Below are 24,554 nucleotides of genomic sequence, written 5' to 3'. Positions count from 1 at the left end.
TGGACTACTACACTGTTTAGGATGCTTAAATATGACATAATTTTTGTTAGTGAACATGAATGTTTTAATTATTTTTTATTTTGGTAAAATTAACCATTTTTACCATTTTTAAATGTACAGTTCAGTGGCATTAAGTGCACTCACATTGTTGGATATCACCAATATCCATCTCCAGAACTTTTTCATCCTCCCTAACTAAAATTCTGAGTCCATTAAACAGTAATTCCCCACTCCTCTTTTCCTTCAAGCCCTGGTAACCATTGTTCTACTTTCTCTCTCTATGAATATGATTACTATAGGTACCTCATGTAAGTGAGCTCATACAGTATTTGTCCTTCTGTGTGTGGTTTATTCCATTTAGCATAATATCTTCATGTGTCATCAATACTGTAGCACATGTCAGAATTTCATTCCTTTTTCAGGCTGAATAACACTCTGTTGTATGCATATGACACATTCTGTTTATCCACTCATCTGCTGAGGAACTTTTGAGTCATTTTCACCTTTTGGCTATTTTGAAAAACACTACTGTGAACGTTGGTGCACATATATCTTTTTGAGTGTCTGCTTCCTATTCTTTAGGGTATATACCCAGAAGTGAAATTACTGAATCAGTGGTATTTGTGTCTTTAACTTTTTGAGAAACTTCCATGCTTCAACACAAGTATTTGTAATAAAACTAATGCAGTTAGTATAATGGTAACAAAGCTGAAATGCAAATGATAATTATCCTCACTACTGGTATTAGTAAAATGATTAAAACAAAAATCACACCCACTTTTTAATAGCTCTTACTTACAACAAACATCTTGCACAAATTCCATTGTTTCTAGTCCAGGATGTCTATAGCCCTATGTGCTTTTCTCTCTTCTCTGGAAGCTGATCATTGATTTTTCTTGGTGATTCATAACCTCTGGTTCTAAATTATTAAATCTACTTTGATGTCAAAAACCAAAAAGCAGAATAATTGTCTTCTGTGAAATTTGTTCATCAGAATTAGGTTCACCTTGTGCACTGCTGATGGGAATGTAAACTGGTACAAACCACTATGGAAAGGGAGTATGGAGCATCCTCAAAAAAATTAAAAATAGGACCACCACATGATCCACCACATGACCCACTTCTGGGAATATATCCAAAGGAAATAAAAATACTAACTCAAAAACATATCTGTGCCCCTGTTCATAGCAGCATTATTTACAATAGCCAAGACATGGAAACAACCTGAGTGTCCATTGGTGGATGAATGGATAAAGTCAATTTATATCTATACCATGGAATATTATCAGCCATAAAAAATGAAGAAATCCTACCACCTGTGACAACATAGATGGAACTGAAAGGCATTATGCTAAGTGAAATAAGTCAGACAAAGAAAGACAAATACTGTATTACTTCACTTAACTGTGGATTCTTAAAAAACAAAAAATAAAAAGCAAACTCAAAGAAAAAGAGATCAGACATGTGTTTACCAGAGGGGCAATGGGCGGGAGTGGAGGTAAGTGGTCAAAAGGTACAAATTTCCAGTTACAAGATAAGTATGTACTAGGGATATAAATACAACATGATGACTACAGCTGCTGTATGGTATGTAGGAAAGTTGATAAGAGAGTAAATCCAAAGAGCTCTCATCACAAGGAAAAAAACTAAATCGTTTTTCTTTTCTTTGTATTGTATCTAGATGAGATGATGGATATTAGTTGAACCTATTGCGGCAATTATTTAACAATGTATGAAAAACCATCATGCTGTACACATTAAACTTATACACTGATGGATGTCACTTATATCTCAATAAAACTGAAAAATAAATAAATAAATAAATAAATAAATAGATAAATAGTTGATAGAAAAAAAAACAATTGAGGTTCACATTTTCCTTTGCCTGTAGTTTTTACTTATTCCTCACGCAAGTCAGATATAAATGACAGTTATAGTCATGCCCTGGTAACTTTTGATTTTACATCTTTCTATCCATATTTGTTAGGAAACAACTTATTTAAATGGTGGGAATATTTTTTCCTCCTTTGATTATTGTTATCAATGACACTTTCAGTTGGTTTCCTAAATGTTTTAATGTAACAATATAATGTCCATCATAAAGATTTTTCAGAATTCTTTCAGATCAAAAGCCTAGCTCAAATATTCAATATCTACTAAAGTTATTGTGAGAAATAATTTTTGACTTCAAAGTTTATATAGGAATCAATGCCAGAAAGCTGCGTTGTGTGTCTCTTTAACAGCAAAACTGTGGTTTGCTTTAATACAATAATGTGAGTAATGAAATATGCAGGGAAAGCAAGGAATTGAAACAAACTTAATGAAACCTTTTCCTTAATTTATTTTATTTATACATTACACTGTAGCTTGTACTGACCCATATTTCTGTAATAATACTTATTTAACTCTGAAAATGTGTGTAGCATTACATGTTGTGATAGTATAATTAAATTAGATGTAATATTCTTTTTCTGGGGTTATGACAGTATTTTGATCCACATTTGAAATATGCTTCAGTTTCTTTGCTTTAGAACCTTAAATCAACTCAGATCTTTAAGTGTTAGCTTCATCTGTTCTGAATCAAATATAATTTCTCTTTGGGGAAAGGAGTTTCTTTATGGCTAATGAGATACCTTGGACTTTGGAGAATACTCATGTCACTTTTATGAGTTAACAAAAAGTTATAAAATACACCAACAAGATTTCCTATCAAAATCACAATGGCAAAATGTTCCTGGCAAAGTCAGAACATTCTTAAATAGTTGAAAACTTTTCTAATGCCTTTGAAAAATATCAAGCAATTATACTGATACCTCTTGAAGCAGCCTTATTTTCTCTTTGTGACTTGGGTTCAGCTGACACACCTTTAGAAAGAGAAATTGGCACTCCTCATTGGATTTGTAGCCCACATGGCCTCACTACTTGAACTTTGAGGATATAAATGGTCTATTTCTGGAACCGTGTAAATATGCAAATAAAATGCATGCCAATTTATGAAATGAAAGGACTAGTTAAAGAAATATAAATAAGAACATTAATAGGGTTCCAAGATCTGTACTATATTAATGTTGAAACTAAAGAAAAAAATTCAGACTGTGGATAAAAAATCATTGTAAGAAAAGCATATTTGAACCCAACAACAATAAAATGTTGCCTAGGGCTATTAGTTGGCTTCAAATGGATGATCAGTGAAAAGCGGAAGCATAAGAACATAAATTTTGGAGGCTGTTAAAATCATCAAACATCAAAATACTTTTTTTAATTTAGTGACAAGTCCATTCTCCAACAAGGCTTACACATGGCCTTGTGCCCACTGCTGTTTCAGATTGGCAGTTTACAGGTCATTATTGGCATCTGAAATACTGGTAAATATAAATCAGAGAATCATTGATCTGCAAAGAACCTCAAGAAATTCCCAAACAGGAAGACATCTAAACCATTTAGGGCAAAATATCAACTCTCTAATTTTGGAAAATTGCTGCTGCAGTTGTTTCTATTTAAAGATGATTCAACACCTTTTCCTGTTTTGTGGACCCTGAGTTGAGAGCCCAAGTTACAATATTGTTCAAATTAAGTCAGCTTAGAAACTTTTTCTTTCTGCAAATTTCTCTTTTCTTTATTTGATCCTCAAAACTGCTGAGCTGATTTTAATATTTTTTTAAAAGCTTTCTCCTAGGCTGTAAACCTGCATGACGAATTCCAGCCCAGAGCAACATTTTATGATCCAGTGTCAAGTTCTTAAAAAATGAAAAATGAGAGGAAAGAGAGGTTTAACTGTAACATGGATACATTTTGGACTGGATGTTAACCACTTGAATAAGGTGTGTGTGTTTAAGCATAAAATTGACTGTATTTTCCTTTTCTGATTTGAGCATGCAAAACCTTTTATTTTCCTAATCAGGGCCAAATGTATTTTGTGCTCTGGACTTGAACCAGAACTCAAAAAGGGGATGAAAGAACATTACCCCTGCAAGCAATAGATTTGAGGCAAGTTTTAATTGAAAAGAAAAATCCCACCATCTATTGATTTTTAAGTCATGAATTGCATTCAACATAAATCCTACATTATTCATACACAGAAGTGTGTGTTTAATGATTAAGCCTCTAAGGATCTATTTGATGGAATAATCTAAATTCCTTTTTTTAAAAGGCAAATGAAATGTAGTTTTTAATTGTTTAAAGGACAAGTTCCAAAGTTGTAAAAATACAACACAGACTCTTAGTTTTTAAAACTGTATCTACAATTTGCCTATCCATTGGTTTGTTCATCTGGATATCAGTAACATACAGACTTTATCTAATAATGGCTAATTATGCAGTTGTTTATCAGCTCATTTGAAACATTTTGAGATTCAGTCTAGCTCAGCAAATTACTGTGCTTAAGGCAGTTCTATATTCTAGAAAATTATAATATCCCCAGAAGGCAAAGAATTAATAATAAAAATCCTCTTTTGTAAAAGATTATCATTGCAGAGCAAATGGAGCAGATCTTCCTTATCCTACTGCATTTAATATTCTCATTTTTTCCCTGAAACTTTGATGGAGAGGCAATGAGAATATCTCTGTTTTATTAACTTATTAAGAGGCACATTTATAGAACTCATGCACTATATTGATTCCTAAACTGGCAGAGCTGCTCAGAGCCAATAATCACAGAAGAGCAGGATGATTCAATTTGTTATCCCAGAATGTTTCTGAAACTCAGTAGAGCCCAAATTTTCACCCAATTCAGAAAGCCTTGTTATTTAACTTTTCCAAGCCTCAATTTATTCATCTGTAGAACAGAGGTAATAACAAAAGCAGCTTCTGGATGTTGTAAGATGTGAGATAATGCACATAATGACCTATACTATGCCTACATAGAGTAAATAATGTTTTGGTTATCATTGTGGCTATTATTATCATGACCTCTTGTGGTTCAGGACTGAAAGATGTATGCATTTAATTAGTCATTTGCCTAAATGGTTATGCAACTTTCATATCAGCTGAAAGTTTAACATGAAGTTACTGCTCTAGCACTTTCAGCCCAAAACTGCCTCACCAAGCTAAGGTCAAGCAAGCCAGAAGAGGTGGGCTGCTAATACAGGAGGTAAATCACCTAGACTCTAGTTTGGAATCATTCCAGCCTCATAGCTGGGCTTGACAACATAGTATTTTTTTTAAAAAAGCACTTGGTGTTGCTTCTATTTAACTGTGCCAGGGTTTTTAACTTTTTCTTCATGATTCAGATTTTGTCATAGATTTTGCCACCTTTATTTCCTCCATATTGGGTCATTGCATCATATTTTATCAAGGAAAAAATACTTTTAAAAATTATCCAGATATCTTAGCTGGAACATATGAGACTATTTGCTTTATAGCATTATTTGTACACAGAATATATATATACCACTTCATTTATTTTGTCAACCAGACTACTTTTTGACTTGCCGGTAAAATTCAGTGTTCTACCTTTAGTTTATAAACATGGCTGAAGCCTCTCTCTCTCACTCTGTATGTGTGTGTGTGTGTGTGTGTGTGTGTGTGTGTGTGTGTGTGTGCATGTTTGTATTATATATCTATATTTGGTATATTGGAGGACTTCAGTTAATAAGTGCTCCTCAAAAACCAACCCCAAAGCTAAACTTTGGGGCTAATGGTGGCTCAATTTCCCATTGCAATTCTTGACTTCAAGATATCTCTGCCTCTCTTTGTTCATGAAAACAACTCATGTTGCAGGGCATTTCTACTTGGTGGACAATGAACACACTATTAACCTTTTTTTTTGCTCTAAAACTTGAAAAGCAAACTATGCAAACAGTAGAGATTAACTATACAAGCTAGCTGCTCTTTACTTCATCCATACCCAGTGCCTGACTTTTTCTGATTTTAAAACATTCAAGCAATTTTTCTTAAATTTAAAAACATCCAGGAATAACCTCTGTCCTTTATTATTCCTCAAGTTTTCCTAGGGAACATGAAATCCATTCCAGGGGTTACTTATGTAGATGTGTAAAATGAGACCAAACAAATTAAAAATTCATGTAGGGTGCAGAAGCTAACAGCTGTAAAAAGTGGAGACCTGCTAGAAAGTAGTGACTCTGGAATGCATTTTATTCTGTAAACTAATGGGACTTCAGCATGCTAAGGAGAATGTTCTGAGCCCTTTCCCTCACTAGAAACCATTAAAATAGGTTATTGTCTCTCTACTTATTATAGAGGTGTAAAACTAACCTGGAAGGGGCACAGTGTCTTTATCCAAATGTTTCCAGAATCCAATCAAACCCATTACCACAGAGCCATGAAAGCACCCACTTTTCATCACAGCCAACACAGATGTGGTTTTGCTGTTGTTATTGTTTAAACTCTCCATATTCAGTCTGCTATAATCACCATAATTCACCCTAATGTCATGTGATTAGCAGCCTCTGTTGTGGTGAGAAACACCATTCACATAGTGTCTGTGACCTTTCACCCCTTGTGGAACGGGCAGAGTTGCATTGGCTGAGAGACAAAATACAGAAACTCACATGGTGCAGCCTGCACTCCATCAGGCTGGGAAATTAAATGGAAAATTTCACTTCCCAACTGTATGTGTTGATCCCTCAGCAGCCATATTATGAAAGTTCGATTAGAAGGCTAATTTATTCTCATCCTGGGAATGTTTCAAAAGGATTTCATACAGTCTTGCCATAGTACTGTAATGAAGAAGGCAAAGTGGTGTTTTTAATAGATAACAGTTATTAAATTTCATTTGGAACATGGTCAGTAGATTAACTGCATGTTGGACATAATAAAGAAGAGGTTTGGAGAATTTGATGCTTGTTTGTCTTGGACTGAAGTCAGTACAGACATGAAAAGTTCACTGAATGACAGTTGGTAAGAATATACAAATAATTAACCATCCTCTTTAACTAAAATGAATACATTTCCTACCATGCTAGAGTCCTAAGTTATGTGGAACATTGTTAATCATAAACACTATAGGAATCTGTTATTTAATCACATACCTTTCAGTTCGTAGAAATCATTAGTCCAAATTAGTCAGAAAACTAATATGGCAGGGGGGAAATTTTAAAATACATGAAAAAATAGGCATTTATAGGAATGTTGCTATTTACCACACCAATACTTTTAACTAGATTGACAGACAATATGTAGCATGATGAGTTTATACTTTATGTTTTCTCTTTGGCACAGTACAAATTCTCAGCTTTTGTTCCTAATTACCACTTCCTAAAAGTCAGCTCAAATAGGAATAGACTCACTTGGTTCAGCTCAATTTCCACAGCTTGACAGGCATCGATATCAAAACTAATTCTAAAATGAAACTTCATAAAAGAACATCCTATTTGACAAGAGAATCATTGGGCTTGAATCACAGTTACATTTGCATTGTGAAGTCCCATTTATATTGTTATTGTATATAAAATAATTCCAAAGGAGAAATTGAATATCCAAAGAGAGTGCTTTTGAGGCATCCTGATAGTATCTGCCATATGCAAGTAAAGCAGAAGCCGTTTTTATGACATCTTCAGAACTTGAAGATTGAATTACAGTTTTAGTAATCATCAGTTCCCCTTCTCCAATGTCACTTTTTGGTAATATATTACATAGAAAAGACTTATGGTTCCAGTTTTATAAGCTTGTAATAAAAATATAACAACTGTTGTATTAAATTATTTAAGTTGTAAACCATTGTGAAAAAGGAGAAAAAGTTTAATTGACATGAAGACTGAAAAACTGATAATAATGGAAAGCAAAATGTATTGTGCTGATTAGTCCCAAGTTTTTCCTTACTTTACCATATTGTAAATCTTCCAGTTATCTTTCAAGTCAAGGTCTGAGTATGTAGGACCTTTTTATTTGTTGATTATTTTTAAAAACTGGCCATGATGAGAGAAAAATGTAGCACCAGGGTGTCAATTTATCTTAACAGAATTATGAGTGCAAATAAAGAAAAGAAGGTAATATAGAGGCACTTAAGGTTAAGTAAAAGATGCTAACTAAAAGAAACCTAAATGTGAAATGACTACATTCCTCCAAGGCAGTATAGACCCTAGTGATTATCTGGTCTTCCTAGAAATTTTGCTTCTTATTTCATCTCAGCTTTATGGTAACATGGCACCTCTACTTTCTAGCATACTGTACTATTCTGTCGCTGTGTACAGAAGGGCTAAGATGTTTTCTCTGATATTACTCTGTAGGTCTATTAGGTCTTCCTTTCCAGTGGCAGGCTTCTTTCAGAACTCTCTGCCAATTGGTGTCTCCTTTCCTTTGCATTTCTAGGCCCACTTAGAAAACTAGGAGCATTCTCTGGCTTGGTCAGAATGTTGACATTCCTTGCTTTTGCCCTCCCACAATCCCTCTCTGCCTCCATAATTGTTGGATATTGAAACAAAGCCCAAATCAGTCACATACACACACCCCTGCCTCTTGGCCACCTGGAAGAAAAAAGGATCCCCTTAACTACTGTTTTTTATTTTATTGCTCTAAAGGAAAATCAAATAAGCCACCCTATTCCACCTGGTAAATCAAGCCACACAGAGAATGCACAATAAGTACAGGTTAGTTGATCCTTCTGTGTTGTTCGTAACAATTCTGGCACTTTTACCTGCTGCTACAGATGTTTTCTTTCTCTCACCCAGGCTCAGCAGCAGCAAACTGGCATTATTCTCACTTTGCTGGTGATGGTAATACTAATAGTGTAACTTATATGTGCCAGGCACTACATGTTAACATTTAATCCTCATAACATCCCAGTGAAATAAATACGATTCTGATTCTACAGATGAAGACATTTATGTCTTGTAAAATCACATAGCTAAAAAGTATCAGAATCACGATTCAAACTGAGTACATGGCATTCATGTGCTTATCAACTATGCTATACTTTACTAACCAGGAATCCTCTAAGTCATCATTACCAAAAGAAAAAGTAGGATTAAAAATAAATACAAAAGACCTGGTGTTTTTTTCTCTGGCTTCTACTAGTCATTCATTTGACCCCCATTTTTTTTTAATGCAAGTAATAAACCAGAGTCTATCCTTGATCTGAGGATGTAAAGGTGAGTAACATATGGTTAATACCTTCATTATCCATTGTAACGGAAAACCAGGTAAACAATTGCAATTCAGTACGATATTGTAAATGAAAGGCAAACAGGCTACTATGAGTGCACTGGGAAGACAATAAAGCCCAAGGAATTCAATGCTTTTACTTAAACTTATTGTTGGCCTATCTCCAGGAGACTAGCAGATCTTCTAATAGAGAATCCAGAATAGCTTCATCCTCAGCTAAGAAGTTTTATGATAGTAACTGTCTGTTTCCCCTTCCCTGGACTAATAAATAAAACCCTTAGCTAGGTCATTCCATTCATTTGCTTGAAATCAGACTATTTTCCCTATTTCTTCCATAACTACAGCTTTATGAGCAAGGAGCACTTGGATCAATTTGGAGCAATTTGTGTCAGCAATCTGGAATTGGAAGGTAACTTCCTTGGACTTTTTCCTTGACATCTGGAATCCATGAAGGTACATTGCTTGGTCTAATTAGAACCTCCTGTGCCTTCACTTACAACTTCACAGCACTGAGACTTGAAATTAAGTAGCCATAGACATAGAGATAATCAGTAACAAAACTACCAGTTCCCTAGGCCACCCCTAACACATGATCTCTGTCATGGAGACCTTCTACCAAGCTAGCTTCATTGCATGTGCATGGTCCAGTAGTACTGTTTCTTCCACAAAATCCAAAGATTACCATGATATCCCTTTGAGAATATCTCAGGAAGTACCAGATACTTCCCATTCTTTACATTATTAAGAATCATGAACTTCAGTTCACAGTGAGCAGTCAGTATAGGTATTAGTCACTATGTTTGGCTTCCTAGATGTATAGTTTTATAAAAGAACCAGAAATAGAAAACACCCTAGTAAAGAAAAGGCAGCACAATTTCATAATGATCCAGAATAGCTAAAATCTCTTTCCTTTCATACAGAGTAACCATGTCTTCTTTCTTCTCTAAGAAAGACTAATGTCTTTATAAAAGTCTGTTAATTTTTCTGCCAAGACAGGAAAGAAACAGGGTGTTTGGCCCCTGGCAACAAAATCTATGGGACTATAACCAGAGAGATCTTAAAAAACGAGGTTGCTTGACTCACTGTGAGTAAAGAAAAGTATTAGGTGCATCAGCCAGATTGAGAGCTGAAGGAAAGAGAATCTTCAGAGGGTTTCTTTGAAACCTAGTGTGATAAGATTAGGAAGCAAAAGATCAGGGTATATGTACTACCCAGCAGATCACCACAGATGCCTAGGTTGAGGTTAAAAGCCTCCTAAGGACTATGAGCAAGTGAAGGACAATCATCTAACCCCAAAACTGCAAGGAACAGTATATTTTCAGGGATGCCATCTGTCTGACAAGGACCTGGACTTGGAATTTTTATGTAATGAGAAAATAGATGAGACCTATGTGATGAGAAAAAATTATAACCTGCACTTTAGGAAAGACCTGGCAAACAAAGGAATGAGATATATGTACATATAATCTCTAGGAAAGAAACATTTCTACAGTCACTTCTATAAAGTAAAGAATATATAATAGCTTTGCATCCAATAAGAGATCAACTGGATTAGTTTGCAGGAAAATGTCATACAGAGGTAGTATTCTATAACTAGATATAGCGGGTCTTAAAGATAGCAACCGTATTGCTTACCATAGGAGATTATAAATATGAATATACCTATGAATAGTAACTAGAAAGGCTGATAATTAGTAACTTTTCACTTTAGATATACCCTCAGATAGTGATACTGTCTTTGACTATAAGGACAATGCTTCTATGGAGGAACTTAGCTAAAAGTACTGGTCTGTTTCACACCAGCTGTCAAATAGGTCTCTCAAAACTCCTGTAAGTATTGGAAACAGTGACCTGGGGGTGAAAGGCTCCCCTTGAGTCATGCATATCTCAATCCCGACGAGTTTGATTAATCCGTGCTGACAAACTGGATTTGGATCAATAGAAATTATCTGTAACAAGAAACTAATTGTGTATTTAGTAAGTTCAGTGCAATTTTTGATGGCTTTAAATTTATATGGAAAAGACCCTATTTACTTTTGAAATAAAAATTCATACCACTTTAAGGTAATATTGCCTTGAGTCATAATAAATTACAGTGTTCCGCTTTCTCTCTTGGGTAAGATATAGTCCAAAGGCATCTAATCTGCTAATCTGTTTGCTCTTAAACTATGAATATTCTTCAATTGTTATTTATGGAGACTTTAGATCGATTTACATAATGTAAAAAAAAGCACAGAACATGTACCTCCTATACTACTTTCATACACCATCCCTGTTTAAATGAAGCAGCAAATCACAGCCAATTTCAAGCCACGTTATAATCTCAGCTCAAATTACACAGTGGTTTAGAATAGTAAAAAGATGTCCCTACAGTTGCATCATCTTCAGGACGCAGGAGACCTCAGGTGTTAGAGAGCTGCTAAGAGGCAAAGTAGATGAACCAATGAACCAGTGTTGAATTTATATTGTACTTTCACACAGGAAGATTATCTAGGCCTTCAGTACACCTATACGTGAATCCATGTGTGACATCTAACTCTTTTCACTTAATTTCCTTATGGACCATTTTTCTGGAAAGAAAGATGGGAAATTTCAGCCAGCCACAAATGGACTGAGACCCGCCAATCTCATTTCACATGAAGCAGGTGTCTCAGACAGGGCTTGAAACCAAGCTACGAAGGTGAGAAAAAAAAAAGAAAATGCTATTAGAGCTAAACAGATGGTCCTTCATAGGAGCTCTATCATCAGCTTAAACCGGGTTTGTCTTAGTATCTAGGAGCAAGCCTTGCCTCATAATTCTTTGCAATTTCGTATTATTAAAATCCTTTTTAGCAGAAACTGCTAACATATCTAATAGAAGGATCTTACTATTTATTTCACTCTCAAGGAGGACAAATCTCTAAAGGCCAGGACTCGAGGTCAAAGGTCTGTGAGGGAATGCTTAAAGGTCTGTACTTTATCAAACGCAGGGACTACAAAAGGCTTCACCTCTTAAACCACGTTGCTCTTTTTGAGGCCCAAAACAGAACTGTTCAAACCAATCTCTGCCTTAAATGCATAAAAACCTTTTTGAATATTCACTAGAATCCTCTAGCATACCTGCATTAGTTATAGTAAGGATTTTAAGCAGACTATTAGTGTTTGTTCTGAATAGCTGTGCCACTGCATCAAACACATGTAGGGCAAATAGGTGAAAGGGTAAAAAGCCCTTGTTTAATGGAATTTACATGCTGTGTGAATCTAAGTTGTTTAGCTGCCTGATAGAATTTTTATAAAGCTAAAATAAATGTCCATAAACTTAACAGATATGCAAGAGAAATAAAAAGCTGCTTGTTTTATTCCTTCAAAGGTCACACTTTTTCCCCATAACATAACAGTAAATAGCATGATAAAATGCCTTCAATATATTATAAATTATGGAAAATAACCATTGACTTTTCAGGATAGTTTGGGATATAAATACTTTAAGATTAATGTTGTAGATGCTCTTCACATATGAGCAAGAAATATTGCCAAACTCATAATTGTTCAAATAAATCATGAATGTGATATAAATTAGAAATGATAATTATAATATTAGTCACACTTAGAAAATATGGTTCTAGAATAGTCCAATTTACTCATGAAACACATTGGGTTGAAATTGTGCAAATTTGAAAACTACTGACAGTGAACCCAGGACTGCTACTAATATATAATCTGATTTTGTCTTCTGTATGTCTCCAGATGATAAACTGTCTGATTCAAGGGCCCCACCTTATAGGTTCAAATCATCCCTCAGCCCACTACCATATTTACCTAATATCCTAATATCATTTAAAATAAATAACAAAGTAGAAGCAACTTTAAGAAGATATAACAGTAAGTATCCTAGGCCCTCTTCAAGAATATTTATTCTCCAATCTACATTCCCCTCCCCTGAGTTGTCACAAATCCCCATTCTGGGCACCACCTAAGTGCAACATTTTGAATTTTTCCTCAGTATCAGTAATTCCTTACCAGGGGCAAGGAATCTATGACCCCGCAGCCAGCTGTGGCCAGTTGCCTGTTTTTGTAAATAAAGTTTAATTGAAACTCAGCTACATATATTGTCAGTGGCTTATTTTGCCCTATAATGACAGAGTTAAGTAGTAGCAACAGAAACCATCCATCCCACAAAGCAAAAAGCATTTAGTATCTGGCCCTTTACAGGCAAAAACTGTCAGTCACACTGTTACAGACATAAAGGCTAATTTAAGGTCTTTTCCCAAATTGTGTGCCTTTTCTCAGTTTTTACTACGATAACTCTAATTTGGGAGTTTATCCTAACATGTTCATATCATTGTATAGCTTCCATTCTGGTTACATATTACTGCATAACAGAACACTCCAAAACTTGGTGACTTAAAACAGCCACTCTTGTATTCCACCTCATGCTTTTGTGGGTCAGAAACGTGGACTGCCTGCTCAGCTGAGTGTTCTGCTCCATGTGGCATTGACAGGAGTCACTCACTGGAATTTATCTAGCAGCTGGCTTGTCTGGAGGGCTCAAGGCAGCTACACTCACATATACGGCACCTTGGTGAGGAACCTGGACAAATGGATTCAGCTGGGCCCTTCTGCCTGCCCTTTGGTCTCAGGGCCTCTGCATGTGATCCCTTCAGCAGGATGGTTAAACTCCTTACATGGCAGTTCAGGGTTCCAAGATGGAATCTACCATTCTTCTCAAAGGCTAGTCCCAGAACTGACACAGCACCACTTCTTCCACAGTCCATCCCAGATTCAAGGAGAAAGGAAATATACCCCACGTCTCAAGGGAAGGCATATCAAGGACTTTGTGGGTGCCTTTAATTGCCTACTACCTCCTAACTTGTCTCCCTGCCACTACTCTCTTTCCATATACTGGCCAGATATTCCTAAAAACCAATCTCATTATGTCTGTTCTCTTCCCAATAAGCATTAAATGGCTCCCTCTTGGCTATTTGGTTTAACTCTTCTCTCTAGTATTAAAAACCTATTATATAATAGGGTCTTACTATAATAATCTTATTTTGTGCTAGTCCATTTGCTGATCACTAGCCTGTTCACTCTTATAAATATTACTTGCTTTCAACCACTATGTTCTGTATCACTGGGAGACTGACCTTATAGACTTTTTTTCCTAGGCTGCTTGTCAGCTTTACCAATGGGAAATATTGTCAGGAGATTGGAGGGATCAGACAGGAAGAAACCAGAATATATTTCTCCTCTTCTCTCTCTTCATGTACATCTCTAGTAGTAATTGCATTTTTATTCCTCCATTGCTCTAGTAACCACTGGTTAGGCCTCCTTGAATTCCATTCTCCACTGGGTGGCCCTGGTCTCTGACCTTCAGAAACTGTCTTCTCCCTCGTCCTTATAATCCAAGGGTTTTTGGCAGTTCCTGAAGTTGCTAATCTCTACATTACCACATTCTCTCCTGTGTGTCATCTCAGGTCTTCATTGCTGTAATACCATTTTCCTGTACTCCATTCCTTCTCCTTTAAATACCTAAAGTGGTTTTTATTATCATTAAACCCCAAGTGATACAGTCCTCAACACAATGCTTCCACTCAAGGCAAGGCGATTTCCTGCCTGGCTCCCTATTATCCATGTGCCTGTCATGATATTTTTGGCCTGGACATCTGGCCTCATTCTTCAAAGACTAGCTCAAGCTCTATCTTCCTCAGAAAGTCTTTCAACATCATGCCAATGTTTACTCCTCTGATTCCATCATTCCTTAGTGACTTCCAACATGTACGTCTTCTGTCTGTAGTTCATTGAGGACACTTGTGCTCATTTTCTGTTCCCTAGAGTTCCCAGTACAATGCCATATATAGTAAGTATTTGACAAATGATGCTCTGATTAGTTGGCTTTAACTTATGACCTATTTGTTGAATATAATGTCTTCTAGCTTTGACTAATTTCTGTGAGGCATCAAAGCTAAAATAATGTGTATTCCTGAGTAGCAACCTAAGTGAATTAAGGAGCACTTTTCTGTTTGGTGCAACTATTACTTTCACCAGCTTAGATGAACACATTGTAATGGAAAAAGAGAGAGTTATGGGGTGTGGGAGGGAAGGACACAGAATATAGTTCAATATCCCATATGAAGTAGATACCAAATGAGTATTAAATGAAGAAGATAAGCCCACATCATGATGGATGGATCTGTGCGGAGAAGTCAATGAATGAAATTTTCAAGCCTGACACAGTTCCTTGGACACTTTTATAAAGTGCAATTAATTCTGGTTTTAAGGAACAAATTTAATTTAATTTACATCTTTTTAAATAAAGTCATATTAAAGGAGGAAAATGCCATAGGAAGGAAGTAGGTATAATTAGCTAATTTAAGATTCAATCTCTTAACTGTGTCCCACATTTCTTATGCCCTAGATCCACATTTTCTTTGTTTCCCCAGCACCATAACAATACTGGAAACAAGAAGACTATTCAATAAATATCTTAATTGTTTGACTCTATTTACTTGCAGTGCTAGTATTGTATATGCTATTAAACCAAATTAAATTGATGATGTTCCTGCCAGCTAGTTGCAAAATTGTCTTATTGAAAGGGACTATTTTAGGCAAAATTGTTCCATTTGCGAGTTATATTTTGCCAAATGAACTACAAATAAGAAATCTTGCTGTAATATTTACTGCTTTAGGACCAAAATAAATATGTCTATTTTAGACCAGCACATGGGCCAGTTTGGGGTCTTAAGATCTTGTGTTATCTAACTCAGCTTCTGGTACTCCGACTGACATCAGAAGACTTGCCTTCTCTTGCAGAACAGCCCAATGGCTGGCTAGTTTTGAAAACAAATTTCTTCCCTGATGCTTTTCTTAACCAGAGACAGTCATTTGAATGCTTACAAAAAAGGCCTCAAGCCTCCTCATGTTTCACCTTTTCATTGCACTGCTGATCATTTAGAGGGCAGACTTGTTCCAGACAGCTTTAATTAAACTGTACCAAGGACGCAGATAGATGTCAATGAAAATGATCCATAACATGAGGCTGAGCATGTATTTAACAGTGTTCCGTCCAGTTCAATCACCTTCTAACATTTCAGTGGCTTTATATTCATGGAGCAAAGACTGAATATGTGTATTTTTTTTTAATCCATCCCATTAGTGACCATATGTTTGGGCTTCAGTGGATACAAGAACCGTCTGCAATCTGCCAGGGATTTAGGGACATCAATAATTTGTGAATAGTCATGTTGGTACTGGTCGAAGGGTTAAGTGCTCTGCACACCAGGGGCACCTCTTTTGGGATTTGAACTCGTAGTTGACTGTTAGGAACCTTCTCCCCTCTGAGGTTCCTACTACAGGCTGCTTGTCAGATGCATCCAGCTGTAGCCAGGAATCATTATTAGCTCTGGGATTTAAAGATCTGTGTTAAGTACCAATAGAATGGTGTCTGAGTTAAAAGGCAGGGAGAGTATGTATTGCGACAACCTCTAGGAGGTTTTCTGTTCCACGTTAAACATATCTTCTTTCCATTGCCCTGTTCTTTCGGTTGTTCCCTGTGAATGGATAACACAACATCTTTTTGAGAGATATTTCACATTTGTTTCTGCCACTTGCTGTTAGATTAGAATGCATCAGCCAGAGTAGAAAGGTAAATGTCTCCTTAAAATTAGAGAAATTTTGTCATGAAAGCCTTTCTTCCTATCCCCCTGCCCAGAAGGTGAGGAACAAGTAATGTGAATGATTTTTGAAGTTTAACTCATTCTACTGATCTTGCATTAAGATTTCTCAAATATAGTTGTTTTAGTATTGACAGCAACAAAGTTCATGCGCTAGTCTGTAACTTCATGTACATCTAAGTCTTGTCTGACTTGCTCATCATTGTAATCCCTGCACATGGCACAATGCCTGGCAGACAGTACTTAGTAAATGCTTGCTGGTTGAAAGGATGGATGGATGGATGGGAGAAAGAGAGGGAGAGGGAAAGGAAGGAAACACAGTTTGTCAGTCTGACCTACGTGCAGGTAGTTGCTCTCTAGTATTTTCTAGAAGCTGTTTCAGATCTGGGTGTGTACACTTAGCAATAAAACATGTTCAACAGCTTCAGTGGATATGGAATTCAGAACTGATATGACCTCTTAGTGATAGTAGCACTTAGTTTCCTTGTTGGGTAAATGATGGGAATAATTATGTTGTGATGACAGGTTTCCATCAGATTATTTTCTTTTCTAACATGTATGTAGATGTGCTTTTGTTTTAATATGACTGAATACTCCCATAGTATATGTATTGTGGTTTCATTAAGGAGAGTCACGATTATTAAGCAGAGGGATCTTTAGTCTTTCTCTCTTTGACTAGCTAACTGATCTTAAAAACAAAGACAGTTTGTCTAGTTTGCAGTTGATGTTCTGTGTGTGTTTGTTTCCAGTAATTCCAGCCTTCTTACCCTGTACTAGTTTTACCCATCCCTTAATTGTCCCTAGCTGATGTCTAGGAGGTCTTTTTAAACGTCTTAACTGCACAATGAGGCCTCAGTGGACACCTAGATTGTGTCTGCTTGGGAAAATGCCAAACACTAATGAGTATTTTGTTTAATGTAATGGAAACTGAAAGTGCACAGCTTCTTTCTTGACTAATCAATGCCCACTTCTGTTGTTTGAATGTAGCTACACATTCTAAATTCTAGAAAGAAAGGTCACAAGAGGGCAGAGCACTTAAGTGTCTGCCCAGGAAGGACCTAAAGATTCAGAAGTCGTGTTTCTGTGGGGCTCGTGGAGGTAGAAAGTGCCTGAGTCAGCACTTCAGCCCCTCCTCCTCTATGTTCACATACCCCGGCTTTTCTTTCAAGCCCAAATCCTATAATCTTAAACTTCTTCGTGTTAATTTTTAAATCTTCATGTTATTTGAAAAAATAGTAACAAGAGTTTGAATTATGTTGTTAAATTCTAGGCCAGGCAATTTATACTTCCACATAATTATCTATTTATTTCATCATTTTTTATAATTATAAAAAACTTGGTATTTATTTACTTTTTGTTTTCTTTTTTTCAAATTCAAATCCAATGTGTCCAACACAAATTTTAAAGTAAATAATTAAAACATCATTTCTTAGTTATATTAAAAAGACAGATTTGCTAGAAAACCCAGCATTAAGCAATTCAGTAGGCCAACATGATCAAGTATGTTTGAGTGAAGATTAACGGTTTCCATGTGATACTAGCATTCCATACACAACTAAGTGGAAAGAGTAGAGGGTGTTTTTGAGATTTCATTGAACCAGATCTAGTTGAATAGATACAGAGCTCCCTTTGGTAGTATTTCTAATTTATAGCCTAGTTGAATGTGCTAGATAATTTTCAGAAGTAAAGATTTCAAGCCATTTAAAAACTCAAAAGAGATTTACCTCTCATCTAAAGCCTCCTGGGTTTAGAGCTTTCATAAAAGTTCTGTGGAGATAGTAAGAAAAGATGGTTTTTGAATCTGGAGAATGGAAATAATTTAATTCCTCAACTTGGAGTATAAATGGCTCACTTTCTCTTTATTTATTTCCAAGCCATCATCTTGTTTCAATCATACTATCTCACGCCTTTGAAGACTCTGGAACTAAGCAAGCCTCCCCAAATTAGAGTTTATAGTAAAGAAAACTTGCCTGACCCTTAATAATTGTTGCTTTACTGAAACACTATAATACTTAAAGTTACGTATTACACCAAACATGAAGTTCTCTGACCCTTAAGGTTCAATATTGATCAACCCTACTTCTGTCAATACTCCCCTCTAGTGTCAACAATTTTCAATGTGGAATAAATTCAAGAATGGATTGTCTTCTTAATCCAAAGACATTCAGAATATTAATTCCTATGCATTTCAATTTTTATCTAGTTAAACAATTTGCTTATTTGTTCCATACTCCTAATTAATGATTGGAGCTTGGGTGTGCTTATGGGCATGTCACTAAATGTCATTACAATAATTAACTATGAATGACCCCTATATTCAGTACGGGATTCATGTAAAAATCTTCATAATAAAATGTTACTTTAAAGGAGATTTAAAGCAAATGTACTGCAAATTCAACAAAAGTGGCTGAGCTATTTTTTAATCCTGAGATCATGGAGTGGGTGCTTTTATAAAGAATATTCTTCAAGTGCTTGCTTTGCCCTTGGAAAATGGAATAGCAAGTTCATTTTTTTAAACTGTGGTATTTTTCAGATTGTCAAATGTGTATCAAAGAGTTATTCTCTTGGCAAATTTTATGAATTTCAGTTCCGTTTTCTTGACAATTTAAAATTCAATTATCCAATTATAACTAAAGGTCATTAGTCTAATGTGGCAACTTCGTGACAGTTTTAGTTACAAGAGAATTTCTCAGTTCAGGAGGAAATTCTGCCATATGAGAAAATTTTATTGTGCTTAAGAGTTGGATGATACTTGAAAAGATTTTTGTTTTCTTCCTGTGTCTCTATGATTTATTATAAGAATATATATTTAATATTTCTTCCTAACTCATATTTATAATGTTAAAGTATCTCATGCTTCACTTCTATGGTTAACATCAACAAATTAACAGCAAATGCTTTCTAATATTGCTAGATTTTATCATTAGATTTTGTCTTAAATGTTTCTCGAAGGTTGCTTTTCTTCATTTTATTTTAAATAACCTTAACCTGAACATCATTTCCAGATCTAGGGAAAGGCATTTTCATTTCAATCATTTTACAAGCAGACTTTCTGCTAAGATGGAAAACCAGAAAAAGTGGAAACCTAGTAAAAACTTTAACATTAGTTCCATTTGGTGTGAAAATGAAGAACACTGGCCAAACACACCACAGAACCAGACACACTGGGTGCTGGCTGTCAGACCCATATAAGATACAAGTGTCTTATCCTTGTGCCCCCTTCCAGCCCCACAGAAATCACCTTTGCACTGGTAGATAAATTTATTCAACAACTATTGATTGTGTACCTGCTCTGAGCAAGGTCAACAGTGAAAACATCATTTTTCTATTTTTGCATTTTAGAGTTCCAGACATTGCTGGAAGCAGATATGGACAAGATGGTACCCACACTGGTTCTGGTACCCATGGCCCATTTACCCAGAGGGGAAATTATCCCTGTGGCTTGCTGGCCTAGCACTTAGACCACCAAACAAGGACTCCACCACTCTGCTTGAGAAATAAGCTCTTCATACTAACTGTTCTCAGTACCATTCTGAAAGGTCTTTGTCTTATCAATGCAAAGCTGGCATAAGGATCTTACTGCTGCAGTTCACAGCCTCTTTGTTAGTCAATAAGACCTAAAATAAACTTTTTTACGTAGGTATAAATATGGGTTTGCTTCAAGGGTTCCAAAATACTCGCTACCAACCAAACTCCCTGAACTTTCAGTTTCCTACTAAAGCTATGTAAAGTGAGCTGCCTCAGAGCCACTAGTTGAAACTTATAAATGGACTGATTCTTCTAGTATTGTGCTTCATCAATTACCAGCAGCAGCATTTCTTGTCCACTGACCAGAGAAGTTGGGGCTATAGATGAGAGCTGTATCTGGCATTCTATATGGCTTCCTATCAGCTCACTCTTGAGACCTTGCATATAGCAGAGAATGCTCTTTTCTATATAGAAGATTGCTATTTTCACTTACTATTGTGCCAAGCATGCATTTTACCTGCATTATCTCATTTCATCCTCAGGTACAAAGAAGTTAAAATGGTCCGGAAGAGGTCATTAGAGACCAGAGAAATCGGACTTGGTGTCAGAGTCATCTGATACCGGATCTCTTATTCTCAACCACTCCATTTATGCTGCTTCTCTAAGAATGGCTTCTTTGTAATTAAAATTACTTAATTACAAAGGATTTATAAAGGATTTAAAAAAATATTTTAGAAGAATGAATTCTAAGACACAAAGACTAATTCTTGATCAAAATGGAAGCTTTTTATTAGTGCACCAAAGACAGAGCTAGAGATCACAGGCACGTACCTTTACTTCTAATTTGTAAGGTGGTGCACAGTAGCAGAATATATGGTGATAAAAGTATATTTTTGCCTTTGTGGACATTTAGCCCATCATCCCACCACGTAATTGTATGAATATTCTGCAGTGTCCTTCAGTTTCCCCACCATAGTCAAAAGGTCCTGTGCAGCTATTTGAGCGTATGCGATGAGGTCTATTTTGAATAAAGAGTGACTATGGCTTTCATTTTTCCCTGTGACATACAAACGTGAATCAATAAAGGTTCCTCTTGAAACTTCTCCAAGCAATGGTATGCATTTCCAATTATTCTCATAACTTGTCTTTAACTGTTTGGCCATTTCCCTAATTGAAAGGTGTTATTTTAATTAAGGTACAAAAAAAGAGAGAGAGAGAGAGGGAAAGAGAATGATCAGGCCAGAGAATGGGGTGTACTTTAAACTTTCAGACACATTGTACTCGCATTGGGTCTAGAACACCCAGGCTATTACTCACCCTCCAAGGTGGGAGGAGCCCGTGGAGAGTCTTGTAAGGAGCAGTTTGGTGGATGGAACCTGGCGGGCTGGGACAGAGGACACTCTTGAAGTCTGGGTAAAGGTATGCAATGAAAGAGAAAAACAGGAGCAGAAAGTAAAGAAATATTGAAAGAATAAAAAACAACACACTTTCCTTCATTATTGCCTACATGATATTCCAAATCCCTTCACACAGCATTCAAGTCCCTTTGCAAGTTGATGCCAACCTACTTTTCAAGTCTCATCTCCCAGCTCTCTCCCATGTATTTTCTGCCCTTCCATCATGCTGTGTGCTTTTTCCCAGAGACTGTCACACACGCTTTCATTTGTCAGTGCCCCTGAATGTGTCTCCACAACTGCTTTGCAAAGTCATACTCAGTTTTTGACTCTTTCAATGCCATTCTCCTTTTATGAAAAATCTGCAAACTCTCCTCTTCTCCAGCCCCACTCACCACACCCAACAAGCAGAAATAACTGCCTTCCCCTAGAGCTTCTCTGGTTCCTTCAGTATCTTGTTCGTCATGTTGACATTGGCCAGGGCCAAAGGACCTGACTTACTCATCTGGGTGCACCATGCACACAGTCAGCACCTGGCACAGTTTTAGTGCTGTGTTTTGCTTTGGTATGTCCAGGCTGCTTTCTAGTCCCCAGCTCCTCTACAGCCCCCATCCTTCCCTCTTATTTTTAGAATGGTCTCCGTAATAATAACAATGATAACTAGCATTTGTATAATATTCCATGAATTACCAAGCACTTTTAAATCTATGTTAGTTTCCTAGAGCTGCCATTACAAGTACCATAAACTGGATGCCTTGAACAACAGAAATTTGTTTTCTTATGGTTCTAGAGACTAGAAGCCCAAGATGGAGGTGTCAGCAGGTGAGTTTGTTCTAAGGCCTCTCTCCTCAGCTTGCAGATGCCACATTCCTACCTCCTCACATAACCTCAGTCTGTGTTACCTGTGCCCTAGTCTCTTCCTTTTGTAAATTCACTAGTCATATGGGACTAGGGTTCACACATATGACTTCATTTTACTTTAATTACCTCTTTAAAGGCCTTATCTCCAAATCCAGTCATATTCTAAGGTACTGGAGGTTAGGATCTCAACATATGAATTGGGGTGGGGGCACAACTCAGCCCATAACAATATCCATTGTCTCATTTATCCCCGCCACCAATAGATGTAGCCACTCTGTACCTCTACACTATTTTCACAGTGAGCTTCTTCAAAAGACATCTCTTCTGTGCCTAACTTTACTACTTCAGGCTCCTACAGTCTAGAATTCGAGTCTATTTATTTTGGAAAGGGGCTTTGTTCCTTAATCATTGAATAAAAACAAAGTTTCAAAATTCTAGGTTTCTTATAGAGTTTAAATTATCAAAAGCCAAGCTTAATGTCAGCGTAAAAAGAAAATAGAAAAGTTACCCCTTTTCTAGCACTGAGAAAATAAGAAAACAATGTAATACTTTTTTTGGTTTTTATAGTTATTCAAAGGCTGAGTTAGGCACTTAAAGGTATATACATCTGCCACTTCTATTGGACAGATGCTGCCCTAGTTAAGAAAGGGGATGGGTAATTGCTACCTAGTAGACAAGTCTCCATTCTGATCTTGAATCTGTGAAACACACATTGCTGAAAATGCCTCCTTTCATGTGGGAAAAAGGCTACTTTTCAAAAGGGTCTTTATCCCAGGCCAAAGTGGGGAGCATTGCTTATACCACAGTTATGTTGACTAATAGCCTCTTTAGGATTCTGCAAATTTCCCTTGTCCCACCACGTTAGCTGGGAGTCAGCAGGGAATTCTTAGGCAGCATTAAAGGCATTGTTCTGCAGGTTGCACCCATTCGTGACTCATCCCTCAGAAACTGTTCTCCTACTGTGCCCAGAAAAAGCAGGCGCAGGCAATCCAATGCATGTCAGCACTGCAAGTGAGCTCCAGGTGGCAGACGCAGTGGGTGCCCTGTGGACCATGACCTGCACATGGAGCTGGTCCAGCCTCGGGCCTAACTTGAGAAGGGGACTCACTAGCCCCTGTCCTCTTTGATTTATATGTTGAAAAGTGGGGAAATGATGCAAAGATTCAAGACACGATCATAAGGTAACTCCTCTCCAATCAAGAATTACTCTTTTGATGAGATGGGAACATTTTAAATCATCCCTGTGGAAAGGATAGTTTTTGAAATGTTTTTGGGGTGAGGGGCTGCTGATTCTGCCCTTACCAAGCCACTGGTCCCTTTTTCTCCCCATTTCTTCTCCCTTTCACTTCCTCAAGCTTTTAACAAGAACATTTTATATCAACGTGGTGATGCGACTTATATGTGTATATAAATGCAAAAAGCTATTAAATGTTCAGGAAGTAGCATAATCATCTTTTAACACAATTTGTGCTAGTGAGTGTTTTTTCATTATAATTTCCCAGATCTGCTGCCAAAGAATATTTCCCAGAGATCTTTGTAGCAATGTATGCATTCAGATTATGGTTGCAAGAAATCCAGATTTTGTACAGAGGGAAATGCTTTTAAGATTTGAAATTTAAGAATTGTTGCCATTAGGTCAATATTTAACTTGCAAGTTTTTTATTGTGGGGTACACAAATATGCATATGATTTTTGGTTCTGAACTATTAAAAAATACATGTGAACCAATTTTATTATGTTTCCTTGATCTTATTAACCATACCCTCTTAAAGAATTTAGGATTTAGTGATTATATCAAAATCAGTCTATGTTGATAACTATCGCAGCATCCAAAAACAAAATTGTGTTAAAAGACTCTATCAATGCCATAAAAAGTGGTAAGCAGTTATGGGAAAATAGGCATTTTTAAATGAGCCTCGAGTTCCCTCTTGCTTATGTGTATGAGGCTGTGAAAATACCTATTAGTATTCTTCTTCTGGTGTAGTATGTGTGCATGTCTGCCTTTTAAGTCACATTCTCTCTCCCATCTCTCCTAAGAGATGCCCCTGCTCTTCTAATTGTTGGGCAGAAAGAGAGAAGGATGGATAAGACTAAGTGAGTAGAGCTTGCAGAAAGAAGAAAC

The 24,554-nt window shown here is 36.5% G+C and overlaps 1 long non-coding RNA gene across 1 annotated transcript in view; it reads left to right on the top strand.

Moving 5' to 3' along the window:
• LOC118913523 (uncharacterized) overlaps positions 1-21,275 on the top strand; it is a 49,282-nt gene extending 28,007 nt beyond the window's left edge. The window contains exons 2-3 of the long non-coding RNA XR_005025235.2: positions 3,666-3,821; positions 20,052-21,275. This is a non-coding gene — a long non-coding RNA (uncharacterized LOC118913523). The remainder of the gene's footprint in view (positions 1-3,665; positions 3,822-20,051) is intronic.
• The last annotated feature ends 3,279 nt before the right edge of the window (positions 21,276-24,554 follow it).

This window comes from Manis pentadactyla, chromosome 11 (assembly GCF_030020395.1).
Source record: "Manis pentadactyla isolate mManPen7 chromosome 11, mManPen7.hap1, whole genome shotgun sequence".
Lineage (NCBI taxonomy): Eukaryota > Metazoa > Chordata > Mammalia > Pholidota > Manidae > Manis > Manis pentadactyla.
Note: the sequence above shows the minus strand (reverse complement) of the source record. Positions and strands in the feature narration are given on the sequence as shown.